The 15,944-nt window shown below is 37.8% G+C and overlaps 1 non-coding gene across 1 annotated transcript; it reads right to left on the bottom strand.

Moving 5' to 3' along the window:
• Positions 1-11,596: 11,596 nt before the first annotated feature.
• On the bottom strand, positions 11,597-11,669 carry TRNAK-CUU. The gene has a single exon. It is a non-coding gene; the product is annotated as a tRNA-Lys (tRNA).
• Between the last annotated feature and the right edge of the window lie 4,275 nt (positions 11,670-15,944).

Raw genomic sequence — 15,944 nt, 5'->3', positions numbered from 1 at the left:
ATTAAGAGTCTCTTATGATTGGTCTCCCTCCTGATCCTATCTTGTTTCATTTATTCCTTTCCTACCCCCCAAACACCCCACTTTGCCTCTCAACTTCCTCATATCAGGGAGATCATATGATAATTGTCTTCCTCTGATTGACTTATTTCGCTAAGCGTCAACAAACATCTTAAGACAAAATTTAGGTTAAAACAATGTATCCTGGGGATGCCTGGGTGGCTCAGTCGGTTGGGCCACTGCCTTCGGCCCAGGTCATGATCCTGGGGTCCTGGGATCGAGTCCCGCATCGGGCTCCTTGCTCAGTAGGAAGCCTGCTTTTCTCTCTACCTCTGCCTGCTTGTGAGCATTCTCTCTCTCTCTCTTTCTGACAAATAAATAAATAAAATCTTTTTTAAAAATTTCATTTATTTATTTGTCAGAGATCACAAGTAGGCAAACAGGCAGGCAGTGGGGAACGGGGGGATGGGGGAAGCAGGCTCCCCGCTGAGCAGGGAGCCTGATGCGGGGCTGGATCCCAAGACCCTGGGATCATGACCTGAGCCGAAGGCGGAGGCTTTAACCCACTGAGCCACCCAGGTGCCCCATAAATAAATAAAATCTTAAAAAAAAAAACCACAATGTGTCCTGAATTTTATATATTGTGGTCAAATATTGTTATGGGAACACATAGTAAATTATATATTTCATAATAATTATATATAAAAATAAATTTATATCAAAAGTATGAACAATTATATTTATATATAAAAATAAACATAATATATATAATAAATTGTAAAACTGAGAGCTTTTTCCCTAAGGTCAGGAACAAGACAAGGATGGCCACTCTTACCACTTTTATTTAACATAGTACTGGACATCCTAGCCAAGGCAATCAGATGACAAAAAGAAAAAAAAAGGCATCCAAATTGATAAGGCAGAAATAAAAGTTTCACTATTCGCAGATGACATGGTATTATATATAGAAAACCCTAAGGACTCTAGAAAAAAATACTAGAACTGATAAATGAATTCAGTAAAGTTACAGGATATAAAATTAATGTACAGAAATCTACTACATTTCTATACAGTAATCATGAAGCAGCAGAAAGAGAAAGTAAGAAAACAATCCCATTTATAATCACACCAAAACTAAAAAATACCTAGGAATAAACTTAACCAAAAAGGTAAAAGACCCATACTCTGGGGCGCCTGGGTGGCTCAGTGGATTAAAGCCTCTGCCTTGGGCTCAGGTCATGATCCCAGGGTCCTGGGATCGAGCCCCACATCGGGCTCTCTGCTCAGCAGGGAGCCTGCTTCCTCCTCTCTCTCTGTCTGCCTCTCTGCCTACTTGTGATCTCTGTCTGTCAAATAAATAAATAAAATATTAAAAAAAAAAAGACCCGTACTCTGAAAACTGTAAAACACTGATGAAAGAGATTCAAGATGGCACAAAGAAATGTAAAGTCGTTTCATGATCATTGGTTTGAAGAGTATTGTTAAAATGTCTATACTACTCAGGGCACCTGGGCAGCTTAGTGGGTTAGAGCCTCTGCCTTCGGTTCGGGTCATGGTCCCAGGGTCCTGGGATCAAGCCCCGCATTGGGCTCTCTGCTCGGCGGGGAGCCTGCTTCCCTCTCTCTCTGTCTCTGCCTGCCTCTCTGCCTGCTTGTGATCTCTCTCTGTCAAATAAATAAATAAAATCTTTAAAAAAATGTCTATACTACTCCAAGTAATCTGCAGATTTAACATAATCCCTATAAAAATACCAACAGCACTTTTCTCCAAACTAGAGCAAACAATCTTAAAATTTGGAACCACAAACAACCCTGAAGAGCCAAAGCAATCACAAAAAAGAAAAAAGCTGAAGACATCACAATTTTGGACTTCAGATTACATTATAAAGCTGTAGCAATCAAAACAGTATGGTACGAGGGTATGTGCTATGGTGAGTGCTGTGAAGTGTGTAAACCTGGCGATTCACGGACCAGTACCCCTGGGGATAAAAATATATTATATGTTTATAAAAAATTTTAAAAAAACAGTATGGTACTGGCACAAAAATAAACACAGATCAATAGAACAGAATAGAAAACCCAGAAATGAGCCCACAACTATATGATCAATTAATCTTCAATAAAACAGGAAAGAATAGCCAGTGGGAAAATGTCTCTTTAATAAATGGTCTTGGAAAAACAGCAACATGATAAAGAATGAAACTGGACTACTTTTTACACCATACACAAAATAAATTCAAAATGGATTACAGACCTAAATGTGAGACCTGAAACCATAAAAATCCTCGAAGGGAGTACAGGCAGTAATTTCTCTGACATTGGCTATAGTAGCATTTGTCTCCTGAGGCAAGGGAAACAAAAGCAAAAATAAACTATTGGGACTACATCAAAATATAAAGCTTCCACACAGCAAAGGAAGCAATGAGCAAAACTATAAGGCAACCTACTGAATGGGAAAAGATATTTGCAAATGGCATATCTAATAAAGGGTTAATATTTCAAATAGACAAAGAACTTATACAACTCAACAACCAAAAAAACAAATAATCTGATTACAATGGGCAGAAGACATGAACAGACATTTCTCTAAAGAAGACATACAGATTGCAACAGACACATGAAAACATGTTCAATATCACTAATCATCAGGGAAATGCAAATCAAAACCACAGTGAGGTATCACGTTATGCCTGTCAGAATGGCTAAAATAAAAAACGCAAGAAACAAGTGTTGGAGAGGATGTTGGTGGGAATGCAAACTGGTGGAGCCACTGTGGAAAACAGCACAGAGTTTCTTCAAAAAGTTAAAAATAGAGCTACTCTACAATCTAGTAATTCTACTACTGGGTATTTGCCCCCCAAATTCAAAGGGATATATGCAACCCTATGTTTATGGCAACATTATTTACAATAGCCAAATTATGGAAGCAGTCCATGTGTCCACTGATAGATGAATGGATAAAAATGTAGTATACATAGACAAAGGAACATTATTCAACCATATAAAGGAATGAAATCTTGTCATTTGCAACAACATGGATGGAGCTAGAGAGCATAATGCTAAGTGAAATAAAGTAGTCAGAGAAAGACAAATCCCATATGATTTCACTCATGTGTGGAATTTAAGAAACAAAAGGAACAAAGAAAATAAAAAGAAAGTCAAACCAAGAAACAGACTCTTAACTATAGAGAACAAACAGATGGTTAGCAGAGGGGAGGTGAAGGGGGTGGAAATAAAACTAAATTTTAAAAAAGTATCAAATGTAACAAATTACAACAAAAAATAATCCAAAATCTTTTCATTATATAAACCATCAACAGTTATACTGTGTTTTTCATCATTTCTTAAAGCAATATCTAAGTCCACAAAGAATCAGTATCATGTTCACACATGCTCTAATCAGACCATATGTTTACATATAAACAAATGTAAGAGTAGTATGAATTTTTTATAATCAAAATATTTATTAGCTCCCATGTGCCACTGTTACATATACCAAGCAACTCTTGAGTTCCTCCTAGACCACAAATTGGAACACAAAGAGAAGCAAACACTCTGGGAAATGATGTCCCATTACGCATTCGTGTTATTTGAGGAAATAGATTCCGCAGAACCTATTCGTGTGTTTCTCTCTTCCTCTCCCCAAGATCTCTGCCACTCACATGGTCAGAATAACCCAGAGCAGTGTCCAGCTCTGATGTGGGCAGCAGCACAAGCCACGGAACTCCAGACACAGCTGCCATGTAAAGAAAGTGGTCTATATCCATGATTGAGGGAGATGGTTACACAGATGGATACACTCATCTCCTCACACTGTGTACTTAAATGTGTGCATTTTGTTGCATGTAAAACACACAATTTTTTTGTATTGAGGCTGTAAAGCAAGACAGATGAAGTGTTTCCCTGGGGCCTGGATGAGTTTACACACAGAAGGGAATGTTCCGTGTATAGGACATGCAGCCCCAGCACTGAGCTCCAGCTCCTGAGTGTCAAATCAACCATGCTTTCTTTACTGAACTCTGGGGGGTGTGGGGAGGGTGCATGCCAGCAAGGGAGGGGATACATAAGGCTTCTAAAGTGCAGGGTCCAGGGAAGAGATCCCTCCTGCACTAGTCCATGGGTGGCATTGCATCCTGATTCCTACTTTTTTTTTTTTTTAAAGATTTTATTTACTTATTTATTTGTCAGAGAGAGAGAGAGAGAGAGAACTAGCAGGGGAGCAGCAGGCAGAGGGAGAAGCAGGCTCCCTGCTGAGCAAGCAGCTCCATTCGGGACTCGATCCCAGGAGCCTGGAACCATGACCTGAGCTGAAGTCAGCTGTTTAACTGACTGAGCCACCCAGGTGTCCCTTGATTCCTCCCTTTTCCTCACTCCCCGCATATCCAGTCCATCAACTGGCCCTGTGGTTCTGCCTCCAGAATATATCTTACATCTCTCCTCGCTCCATCTCTGCTGGTCCCCTCCAGCCCAGGATGTCATCATCTCTCACTTGGAGTACAATGATCTCTTGGTTAAACAGGCCTCTCTGCTTCCTCTCTGACCTTCCTCCTACCTGCTCTCCCCATAGCAACCAGCATGATATTAAAACATAAATAGCATCAGAATTGCTATCTTGCTGAAAACCATTCAACTGTATTCCCATTGCTCTTAAGATAAAGACCCACAACTTTAGTGACCTTTAAGGTTCTGCAGGACCGGCCTTGTGCAGTCCTGGCCTCAAGAGTCTGGCCTCAAGCCATCCTCCTGGTTTATTCTCAGTCAGCATACCCCGTTTAGTGATTTGTGTGATTGCCACCAGGTCTTTCTGTCTTACCCGCCCACCCAAGGCCGGCAGGAACTGTTTTGTTCGTGTGCTGTTGCCCATCACAATGAAAGCATTGGATAAATACCGTTGGCCAAATAGGTGAATGGATGTTTTTAAACTGGAGGGTAGCACAGACAAGTCTGGGTTTTTGAAACGTATCTGGATGTAGTGTGAAAGATGAGATAGATGGAAACAGGTTGGAGGGAGGTGGCTGCCATTTATGCATAAGCTCAGGATCTCACTAGACCAACCTCCATTGTTGAGAGTGAATGATAAATAAAGAAGTGACTTTAAGGCTGAGACAGGGAGAGAGAGGCCAAGAAGCAGAGGCATTCTGCCTTATATAATGGAGATCTATGTAAAATTTCAATAAGAAGTCTCCATTACTAGAAACGGATTTCAGAACCACTGGGCTGGTAGTCAGGATCCCGGAGTTCCAGTCGTGTTTCTTTCCCTGAATAGACTTGTGTAAGTCCCTTGCCTTTCTCTTGCCTCAGGGAGAGCAGAGATTGGAATGACTTCTGAGGTCCATACAGCACTGACAAGCAGAGTCTACACAAGTGTGGCAGAGCCCTCATAGGCCTGCTTTGGCTCAAGTCCTTCATTTTACCTGTAACTCCTTAGAAGCTGAGAAGAGGGTCAGTGATACTAGAGATCAGGGAACCAAGAGGTGTCGTCAGGTCTATGACATCACATGCTTAGGGTTGTGCTGGGCCCCTGGCCATTGCCGATCAGGAGGGGGAGGGAGCAGATGGAATCTGGCAAGGAGGCCATGGTTGGCTATGACCCTGGAGCTAACAGTTCAGGATCAATAGTCACAATCAGTGTCTAAGGGGTATGTCTCAATCTAGGGGCATAGAAACCAAGAAGAACACCAGGATTCAGAACACAGACAGTGCTATGGATTCTCAGAGCAAGATGGCAGCCAGCAGCTGGGAAGACACACTATTCTGCCTCCAGCTACATGGACTGGAATCGGGCAGGACCGTAACTACTCATTGAATTGATGGATAAAGGGAGGGATGGATGAATGGACAGATGAAACAACACACTAACCCTATACACTGAGGAAAGGCTGGCAGTCAGGCCCTCCAAACACCCAGCTTCTCAGTTTATTGCTTTTGTTTATTTATTCAACAAACATTTTTGTTGAGTAGCCTCTATGTGCCAAACTATGAGATGCATGCTATGGGGTATTTGGATCCCGGTTAAGGGCAAGGATTCTATAGCCTGATTACCCAGACTTGAATCCTGTCCCTAGCTCATAGTAGTAGCTTAATAGTAAGCAATATATTCACTTTGTGTCTCAGTTTCTTCGTCTGTGAAATGAGGAAGATAATAGTACCTACTTTATGGGTTGTTAAGATATTAAATACATTGATAGTTTCAAAGCTTTTAGAGTCCCGAGCACATGGTGTTAGCTTTACTCTGTATTCTCAGGTCACAGGTCAAATGGGGGGCAGGAGGATGACCAACCCAACCTACAATAACCCAGGCAGACTATATATTCGCAGAGGTACAGACAAGTTGTTGAGGGATGGGCCAGGGTGGCACTATGGAAAGGACAGTCTTTGCACTGAAGCTGATAGGATGATTTGAGGTTGATTCAGCATACTATGAGATACACACTTTTTAGGATGATGGTAACCAAACATCCATCCTCATGTCCTGAAAGTTTAGTATCACTAGGGACCTGAAGGCCACCTTGATCCACTGTTTCCTTTTATGGTCAAGACCCCGGTAAAATGTCCCAGTTCAAGGACACACAGTTGTGTATATATAAATATAAATAAATAGTTATTTATTTAACAAATCATGCCTTCGTTCTCCAAATATTCACTAAAAACTTACTGTGTGCCAGGCACTAGGGTAAGTGGGGATCTAGGGATCAAATTATGTGTGACCTTCCCCAAAGGAGTTCATATACTCAAATAAATAGTGATAGATACAGAACATGAGCCCAGATCCCAACCTCCCAGCCCAGGACTCCTTCTAATTCCCATTAGAACCTTTACAGACTGAGATCATCTTCTCCAAGAGCTGAGTCTTGAGTTACTTTCCTAATCCCATAGCTATTTACTAATGAACTACAGATACCCTGGGACAGGGCTTATGAAGTTTAACCTCTATTCTTCCCTCAGAGCCTGGAGCTATCTAAATGCTATGTTTATTTTTAAACAACAGCACTGTCACTGATGACGCATAATGACTTTTGTAATTTGCTCTGAAACCTACCATTGTATATGTCTGTCCAGGTTATTTTGTCTCCCTTTCCAATTTCTTGGCCCTGAGTCTTATTCTAGTTATTATTCCCTTACCCCTACCTTCCCATTTCCTCCTTCCCCACCCCTGTGGCTATTCCCCAGCTACACAAGGATCAGTTGATATCTCTCTCTCTCTCTGGCTCTTGCTTTTTTTTTTTTTTTTTTTTTTTTTTTTTAGGAGAAGTTGATATCTTTGTCTAAGTGTTTATATTCCTCTAGCCCCACAACTTGCATATTGAAATTGGGCCCAAGTCCTTTGAAAGGCTACCTTCTTGTCTAGGATAGGGGCTGGGGCTGAGAGAGATCATACCTTCCCTCTCTCAGTGGTTTCATTATCCTCAAATATCTTGTATCCATTAGGTACCACAAGCTGGAGCTGACAAGCTTCTTAAGGGTCCCCAAAAATGTTTAGGATCACTCCTCTCCCATTTTTTTTTAAAGAATTCAAAATACAAAAACTATGAAATCAAAAGCAATAAATATTTAAACAAATGTCTACAAATGTATATTTTTTATCACTTTGTTAGTTTTTCAATGTAATTGTGACAGTTCTTTATTTCTTTATTCTTCCTTTATTAATAGATTGCCTGAATTTTAACTAGGCATAAGATCACCCAGCAACTATACTTATAAACTCTCTTAAAGCTAGATGTGGTCATGTGACTAAGTTCTGGACATAGGAAGTAAGTACAAGTGATACCTACTACTTTTGGTTGTGTAGTAGATGTGGGCCCATATTCATCTTCTTCATAGTCATAGTACTTAAGAATCTTTTGAGCCACAAATTATCCTACTCATGCAAGATAGTTTGTCCATTTTAATTCCTGAGCAGCATTCCATTGTATAAATATACTGCAGTATATCCATTCTAATTGATAAATACTTGGGCTGTTTCCAGTTTGGGAGTATGATGAATAAAGTTGTATTGAACATTGTTATAAAAATCTTTTTGTGGTATAAATATTTTCATTTGTTATGGGTACATTCCTAGAGGAAAAAATGGGCCATAGGATGGGTGTATATTTAGTTTCATAAGAAATGCCAGACATTTACCAAAGTGTTTGTACCATTTTAACCCACGGAGCCACCCAGGCGCCTTGTTTGTACCATTTTACACTACCAACAACATTATGTGAGATTTCTGGTTGCTCCACAATCTTGTCAACACTTGATATTTTCAGTTTTTTTTAAATTTTACACGCTCACCAGAGTGCGTAATATCATTTCATTGTGGTTTTGATTTACATTTCCTGACAATGACGTTAAGCACAGGAAGACAGTAAAAAGAAAACAGAGAAATAATAATAAAAAAACAGAACAAACAGAAAAATGAACTTAATATAGAAATATATCAATAATTACATTAAATCTAAATGACCTAAATATACCAATTAAAAGACAGAGATTGGTAGAGTGAGGGGGGTAAAGCATGGCCCAACCATACGTTATCTGTAAGAAACTCACTTTAAATATAACAATAAAGACAAATTGAAAGTAAAAGGATGGAAAAATATATATGATGCAAAAGTAATCAAAGGAGGCAGGAGTGAGTGACTACAATCCAATCAAAGTAAACTTCAGAGCAAAGAATAGTATCAGAGACAGAGAAGAACTTTATAAAATGATAGAAGGATCAACCCACCAAGAAGACAGGGCAATCATAAATGGATATATACCAAACAAAATATGTGAAACAAAGAGTAATAGAACTCAAGTGAGAAATAGGTAAATCCACAATTAAATTTGGAGACTTCAACACCCTTCTTTGAACCATTGGTAGAACAACTAGATAGAAAATCAGCAAGGATATAGAAGAAAACATCAACACCATCTACCAATAGATTCTAATTAGCATTTAAAAACTACTGTACCAGGGCGCCTGGGTGGCTCAGTGGGTTAAGCCGCTGCCTTTGGCTCAGGTCATGATCTCAGGGTCCTGGCATTGAGTCCCGCATCGGGCTCTCTGCTCAGCAGGGAGCCTGCTTCCCTCTCTCTCTCTCTCTCTGCCTGCCTCTCTGTCTACTTGTGATCTCTGTCAAATAAATAAATAAATAAAACTTTAAAAAAAAAACTACTGTACCCAACAATAACAGAACATACATTTTTTTTAAAGCTTCCCATGGAACATATACCAAGGTAGACCATATGAGGCCATTAAGAAACATTTTTCTTTAAAGAATTGGAAACATATAGTGTGTTCTCTGTCCACAGTGGAATCAGACTAGAAATCATTAACAGAAAGATAATAAGCATGTAACATACTTAGAAATAATCCATGGGTCAAAGAGGAAGTCTCAAAGGAAATAAAAAGATACATTGAACTGAATGAAAATGATCATACACTATAGCAAACTTTGTGGATACAGCCAAAGTCATACTGAGAGGGAAAAATGTGCAGCACTAAATCCACATACTAGAAAAGAGGGGGAAAGTCTAAAAGCAATTACCTAATCTCCCACACAGAAATCATTTGGAAAAGAAAAACAAAATAAACCCAAAGCAAGCAGAAAGAGGGAATAATAAAGAGCAGAAATCAATGAAATTAGAAACAAAAACAATGGAAACAATGAAACAGAGAATGAATTCTTTGAAAAAAATAATAAAATTGACAAATCTCTAACAAGACTAACAAACAAAAGAGAGAGAGAGAGACAACACACATTTTCAACATCAAAAATGACAAAATGGACATCACTATAGACCACGTAGGTATCCACAGGATAATAAGTGACTACTACAAAAAACTTACACGTATAATTTGACAACTTAGATGAAATGGACCAATTTCTTGAAAAACACAAACTACCACAACTCACCCATATGGAATATATAATTTTTATTTACTTATTTATTTTTGAAGTTGATAATTTTAATAGAACTACAACTATTTTTTTTTTAAAGATTTTATTTATTTGACAGAGAGAGATCACAAGTAGACAGGGAAGCAGGCAGAAAGAGAGGAGGAAGCAGGCTCCCCACTGAGCAGAGAGCCTGATGTGGGGCTCGATCCCAGGGCCCTGGGATCATGACCAGAGCCGAAAGCAGAGGCTTTAACCCACTGAGCCACCCAGGCGCCCCTAGAACTACAACTATTAATAAAGTCGAATTTGTAATTTTAAAACTCCATGAAAGAAATCTCTAGACCCAGATAGTTTCAGAAATTCTACCAAATGTTTAAAGAAGAATGTAGAAAATCTACACAATCTCTTCCAGAAAACAGAAGAGGAAAAACACTTCACAATTTATTTATGAATCTAGTATGTCCTATACCAAAACAAAAGAAGCACAAAAAAAAGAAAACTTTCAACCAATATCTCTCATAAACTTAGATGCAAAAATCCTCAACAAAATATTAGCAAACCAAATACAACAATGTATAAAAAGAATTATAAAAATGTATAAAATGAATTATACACCATAACCAAGTGGGCTTTATTCCAGATATATATATATATATATTTTTTCATTCATTCATTCCAAGGCTAGTCAACATCCAAAAATCAATCAATGTAATCTAACACATTAACAGATTAAAGAAGAAAAATCACATGATCATACCAATCATTGCAAAACAAAACAAAAAAAACTTTTGACAAGATTCAACACCTTCATGATAAAAAAAAAAAACCCTCAGGAAAACAGGAATAGAAAGAAACTTTTCAACTTAATAAATTATCTACAACAAGCCTACAACTAACAATTTATCTGACAGTGGAAGAGTAAATGCTTTTCCCCTAAGACTGGAAAAAGGCAAGGAAGTCTGCTCTTACTACCCTTATTCAACATAGTACTGGAAGTTCCGTTCAGTACAATAAGGCAAGACAGAGAAATTAAATGCATACCCAATCAGAAAGGAAGAAAATAGAACTGTTCCTTTTGCAGATGACAAGATTATCTACATAGAAAATCCTAAGGAATCTACCAAAAAATTCTTAGGGCTAATAAGTGAATTCAGCAAAAATCAGTTGCATTTCTATATATTTGCAACAAACACATGGACACAGAAATTAAAAACACAGTACCATTTAGAATCACTCAAAAAGGAGAAATATTTAGGTACAAATCTGACAAAACATGTATAGATTTGTTTGCTGAAAACTACAAAATGCTGATGAAAGGAGTCAAAGAAGATGTAAATAAATGGTGAGACATAACCATGTCCATGGACTGGAAGACCCAATATAGCAAATATGTTGATTCTTCCCATATAGATATAAAGGTTCAATGCAATTCCTATCAAAATTCCATCAATATTTTTTAGATATAGATGAGGTTATTTTTTTTTATAATTTTTTTAAAAGATTTTATTTATTTATTTGACAGAGAGAGGAGACACATCCAGAGAGGGAACACAAGCAGGGAGACTGGGAGAAGTAGAAGTAGACCCCCACTGAGCAGGGAGCCCAATGTGGGACTCAATCCCAGGACTCTGGGATCATGACCCGAGCTGAAGGCAGATGCTGAACAACTGAGCCACCCGGGCATCCCTTTTTTAATGTTTTTAATTTTTTAAAAAATTTTAAATAGTCTCACACCCAATGTGGGGCTTGAACTCACGACCCTGAGATCAAGAGTCACATGCTCTACCAACTGAGCCAGTCAGGTGTCCCCTAGGCAAGATTATTTTAAAATTCATATGGAAAGACAAAAACCTAAGACAATTTAGAATAACTAAAACAGTTTTGGGAAAAAAGAAGAATAAAGTGGAGGAATGGGAATAATTGATTTTAAGACTTATTACAGAGTTACAGCAATCAGGAATAAATGATATTGGTTTAAAGAAAGACACATAGATCAATGGAAGGGAATCCTAAAATCAGCCCCTACAAATATGCCCAACTGGTGTGTGTGTTTGTGTGTGTGTGTGTGTGTGTGTGTGTGTGCGTGTTTAGCACAAAGCAGTCTCTATTATAATGACTGAAGTAAACAAAACATGATCATTAAAATAATTTTTAAATTTTTTTATTTTTAAATTCCAGTATAATTAACATACAGTGTTATATTAGTTTCAGATGTACAATATAGTGATTCAACAATTCTAAACATTACTCGGTGTTCATCATAATAACTGTACTCTTAGTCCCCTTGACCTGTTTCACACACCACCAACACCACCACCACCCCCCGCCCCCACTGCCTGGTAACCATCAGTTTGTTCTCTATAGTAAAGAGTCTGCTTTTTGGTTTGTCTCTTTTTTTCTTTGTTTGTTTTGTTCTTAAATTCCACAATAGAGTGAAATCATATGGTATTTGTCTTTCTCTGACTGACTTGCTTCACTTAGCGTTATACCCTCCAGATCCATCCATGTGGTTGCAAATGACAAGATTTCATTCTTATTTTTGTGGCTAAGGAATATTCCACTGTATACATATACATCTTCTTTGTCCATTCATCTATCACATGGGTTGTTTCCATATCTTGACTATTGCAAATAATGCATTTTTTAAAAGATTTTATCTATTTATTTGGGGGGGCACAAGTGGGAGGTAGGACAAAGGGAGAGGGAGAAATAGATTGCCCGCTGAGCAGAGATCCTGACATGGGGCTCAATCCCAAAACCCTGAGATCATGACCTGAGCCAAAGGCAGACACTTAACCAACTGAGCCTTCCAGGCATGCCTGCATGTATCTTTTTGAACTAGTGTTTTCATTTTCTTTGGGTAAACACCCAGTAGTATAATTACTGGCATAGGGTAATTCTGTTTTGGTTTTTTTTTTTTTAAGTTTTTGAGGAACCTCCGTACTCTTTTCCAGAATGGCTGTACCAGTTTGCATTCTCATCAACACTTCAAGAGGGTTCCTTTTTCTCCATAACCTCACCAACACTTGTTGCTTGTGTTTCTGATATTAGCCATTCTAACAGATGTGAGGCCATACCTCATTGTGGGTTTTGAGTTGCGTTTCCCTGATGGTTATTGATGTTGAGCATGTTTTCATGTGTCTGTTGACCATCTGTATGTCTTCTTTAGAAAAATGTCTGTTCATGTCCCCTGCCCATATTTAATTGGATTATATGTGTTTTTCTGGCATTGAGTTATGTAAGTACTTTGTATATTTTGTGCATTTACCCCTTATTGGGTATATAATTTGCAATTATCTTCTACCGTTCCATGGGTTTTTTGTTTTGTAGATGTCTCCTTCACTGTGCAAAATCTTTTTGTTTTACTGTTGTTCCAAAAGTTTATTTTTGTTTTCGTTTCCCTTGTCTCAGGAAACATATCTAGAAAAATGTTTCTACAGCTGAGGTCAAAGAGATTACTGCCTATGTTTTCTTCTAAGAATTTTATGGTTTCAGGTCTCACTTTTAGGTCTTTAAACTCAAAATAGAGTTTATTTTTGTGTACGGTGTAAGAAAGTGGTGCAGTTTCATTCTTTTGCATGTAGCTGACCAGTTTTCCCAGCACCATTTGTTGAAGAGACTGTCTTTTTCCCATTGCATGTTCTTGCCTCCTTTGTCATAGATTAATTGTTCATATAACCAAGGGTTTACTTCTGAGTATTCAGTACTGTTCTGTTGATCTATGTGTCTATTTTTGTGCCATTACCATACTAGTTTGATTGCTACAGCTTCAATCCAAGACTGTGATAGTTTTGTTCTTCTTTTTCAAGATTGCTTTAGCTATTTGTGTTCTTTTGTGGTTTCATACAAAGTTTAGGATTATTTGTTCTAGTTCTGTGAAAAACGCTGTTGGTATCTGCTAGGGATTTATGCCCAACTGGTTTTTGACAAAGGTGTGAGAGCAATTAAATGGAGGAAACATAGGCTTTTGAACAAATGGTGGTGGAGCAATAGGATATCCATAGGCAAAAAACAAAAACAAAAAAACTCCAAAAAAAAAGCATGACCAAAGTTTCCAAACATAGGGAAAAACACAGGAGAAACTCCCCAGGATGTAGGGCTAGGCAAAGAGTTTTTAGACCAAAATCTTGATCCATTAAAGGAAAAGTAGATAAATTGGACTTTATCACAGTTACAAACATTTGCTCTTCAAAAGATATTAAGAGGATGAAAAAACAAGCCACAGATTGGGCAGAACTATTTACAAACCATGTATCTGACAAAGGACTAGAACTGAGAATATATAAAGAATTCTAAAAACTAAACATTAAAAAGCCACAATTAGAAAACGGGCAAAATACATGAACAGACATTTCATTGAAGAGGATATTCAGGTTGAAAATAAGCACAGTAAAAATGTTCAACATCCTCAGCCATTAGGGAAATATAAATTAAAATCACAACAAAATACTACTACTAGAATGTCTTTTAAAAATGATGACAATGTCAAATGCTGACAAGGATGCAGAGAAATTAAATCACTCAAAGATATATTGCTGGTAGGAATGAAAATGGGACAACTACTCTGGAGAGCAGTTTTTCTAAAAAACGAAACATGCAAGCACCATAAGACCCAGCAATTGTACTCCTCAGCATTTATTCCAGATAAATGAAAACCTATGGTCACACAGAAATACCCTGTATACAAATATTTGTAGCAGTTTTATTCAGGTTCTCTGAAAACTGGAAATAATCTAGCTATTTATCAGTGGGAAAAGAGATAAACAAAATGTGTTCCATCCTTACCATGGAATACTACTCATCAAAAAAAAGAAACAGACTATTGTTACATGCAACCACCTGGAAGAGTCTCCAGAAAATTATGCTAAGGAAAAAAAAAGTGAATTCCAAAAGTTTATACATTGTGTCATTCCATTTATATAACACAGATTTGTGTTTCCGTGGGAGTGGGGGTGGATATAAAAGAAGAACATGAGGGATCCATGTGATGATAGAAATGTTCTGTGGGGCGCCTGGGTGGCTCAGTGGGTTAAAGCCTCTGCCTTCGGCTCAGGTCATGATCCCAAGGTCCTGGGATTGAGCCCCGCATTGGAATCTCTGCTCAGCGGGGAGCCTGCTTCCCCCAATCTCTCGCTCTGCCTGCCTCTCTGCCTACTTGTGATCTCTGTCAGTCAAATAAATAAAATCTAAAAAAAAAAAAAAAAGAAAGAAAGAAAGAAAAAGAAATGTTCTGTATCCTGACTATATCAATGTCAATATCCTAATTGTGACATTGGCAAGACATTACCATTAGGGAAAACTGGGTAAAGGGTACAGAAGATCTCTCTGTATTATTCCTTACAACTGTATGTGAGTCTACAATTTTCTCAAAATAAACAAAATTAATTAAGATGTTACCTTTGTGGTTTCTCTCTTGTCTGAACCCTGAATGATGCAATACCCTTCATCAGACTGGGGAATTTCTCTTCTCTTCCTAGTTTGTTCCAGTTTGTGGGGAGTTTTAGTCAGGGTGGGTGTTGATTTTTGCCAACTGCTTTTTTTGCACCTACTGAAAATAATCATATGGTTTTTCAAATTATATTATTTGATTTTATAATGTTAAACCAATCTTGCATTCCTGGGATGAACATTACTTCATCATGATGTATTAATTCTTTTATACATTGCTGGATTCAATTTGCTAATATTTGCTTAGGATTTCTACGTCTATATTAAGAAATGTCTTTCAGATAGCTAAGGGAGGGAAGTTACTAGTTTTCTAAAATTGAAAAAGACCTAAGCAAAAATAGTAAAATATCAAAATTTGACAAGGCTGGATGGTGGGTAAACAATAATTTGTTACATTATTGTCTACAATTTCCTGCTTTCTTATTTTCGTTTTTCTTTCTTTTCAATTGAATAATCCATGCCTTTAGCTTGGAAGATAAATTCAGAGGACAGATTGAGGATCTAATAACCAAGTTGTTTACGCTATTAGGACTAAGGGGTGGGATAGCCTTATGTATCCTCTTCACCTGGAAATAGGCCTAACAAAGTTGGTACTCAGTGAAAGTTTATTGAATTAGTTCAATTTATTTGA

Source organism: Enhydra lutris, unplaced genomic scaffold, assembly GCF_002288905.1.
Source record: "Enhydra lutris kenyoni isolate GAN:26980312 unplaced genomic scaffold, ASM228890v2 scaffoldscaffold68, whole genome shotgun sequence".
Lineage (NCBI taxonomy): Eukaryota > Metazoa > Chordata > Mammalia > Carnivora > Mustelidae > Enhydra > Enhydra lutris.
The sequence above is the reverse complement of the archived record's forward strand: the minus strand, read 5'-3'. Positions and strand labels throughout refer to the sequence as shown.